Below are 2,042 nucleotides of genomic sequence, written 5' to 3' on the forward strand. Positions count from 1 at the left end.
ACTGAACTAGAACTGAACTAGAACTGAACTAGAACTGAACTAGAACTGAACTAAAACTGAACTAGAACGGAACTAGAACTGAACTAGAACTGAACTAGAACTGAACTAAAACTGAACTAGAACTGAACTGGAACTGAACTAGAACTGAACTAGACCTGAACTAGACCTGAACTAGAACTGAAATAGATCTGATCTAGAACTGAACTAGAACAGAACTCGAACTAAACTTGAGGGTTTACGGATCAGTGATGTCTACTAATCTTTTTTCCAAAACAGTAATATTTAACATTCAACGATTTGATATCTTTAAGTTCCACTCCTCTATACCAAGGGAAGAGAGAATATGTGTTTGACATCTTAATCAAAAAAACTTAAATCTTTTTAAAATTCGTTTAATGTGTTACATTAAATTATAATAAAATATATTATTCTAGTTTCACAAACAATTTCTAAATAAATCTTACAACATTTTATTGCAACAACAACAAATAATTGATTTAAATTCTCAGTCAATCCTTTATAATGATATCACATGTGTTTAACATATAAAAATACAAAATTGCAATTTTAAATTTTACAATTGCAAATAATAATCGATTATTTTAAACAATTACGTTAAATGTTAATTCGTTGAAGCGTAACGTGATATTTTAATTGAAAGAAAAAACGTCATAGTTTTTTAAATAGAAAAAAAAACATCCTCAAGGGAAGAAAAACATTTGTTTATGGCAATTAAATATTTTTCTCACGTGTAAACACGTATGTGTGTGTTTACATTGGCTTGAGAAGAGGATAATGTTTTAAGAGGAAATGTTTTGGTTTTATAAATGATCAGGAAAACATTAAGTTTATTATTAGAATTTTAAAAAATCTAGGAACGGCTAGCTTCTAATGATCTGTCCGTGTTTAATTATGACGAGATGTTTGTAAAATTCTGTAATTTGTGTTAAAAATAGAATGTATTAGACAGTTTGTCAAATGACTTAAGGAATATTAAAGTTTATTATTGTTGCCAGAGTTAAATCTTAAAAAAGTTTTAATCCGGGTTTGCGAACTTAGTTCCTATATCCACCATAAAATTAAATTTTTTATATAATTTATAATAATTTAATACATTTACTATTTTCTTATTTTAATTTAATTTTTTTATTTAAATTATACTAATTTCATTTATTTAATTATTTTATTTTCAGTTATTATTATTATATTTTATTATTTCCAAAAGCTTAAACACATACACGCTACACACAAACTACTACTACCTCAACTCCCTGCATTCCAAAATGCCTATAAAAAATCTATTATTACGCTTCCAACCGGCTCCCCTGTACATTGTTTTAATTCTATCAATTTGTTACTTTAGTGTTCAATTGATTTTAAGTCATTTAACACACGCACTCACCTTGTTAATGGCTTCGTATCATATGTTGTGTAATATTTTTGCATTGGCCGGCAGTATTATAACGATTAAGGTAAGTTTTACAAAACTTTTTTTTTTTTTGATATATATTTAGTTTTTAACATTAAATTAGTAAAACAAAAACTGTTCTCAAGACATGTACAATATTTCTATCTTTATAAGGTTTTGTATAATTGATTAAAAAAAAAACAAATAAATGCTAGAATGTTGTTTGGTAACTAAAGTATTATCAATAAGGAAGAGGAATTGAAAAACGAGATCATTAATGGTGAATATATTATGTAGATTTTGTAATATAAATGAATCTAGATAGAACAGAACTAGAACATATATAAAACAAAACTAGAACAAAGTTAGAACAAGAACAGGATCAAAACACAATAGAAATAGAACAGAACTAGAACAGAACTAGAACAGAACTAGAACAGAACTAGAACAGAACTAGAACAGAACTAGAGCAGAACTAGAACAGAACTAGAACAGAACTAGAACAGAAATAGAACAGAACTAGACGAGAACTAGAACTGAACTAGAACAGAACTAGAACAGAACTAGAACAGAACTAGAACAGAACTAGAACAGAACTAGAACAGAACTAGAACAGAACTAGAACAGAACTAGA

Source organism: Lucilia cuprina, chromosome 5 (genome assembly GCF_022045245.1).
Source record: "Lucilia cuprina isolate Lc7/37 chromosome 5, ASM2204524v1, whole genome shotgun sequence".
NCBI classification, from domain to species: Eukaryota; Metazoa; Arthropoda; class Insecta; order Diptera; family Calliphoridae; genus Lucilia; species Lucilia cuprina.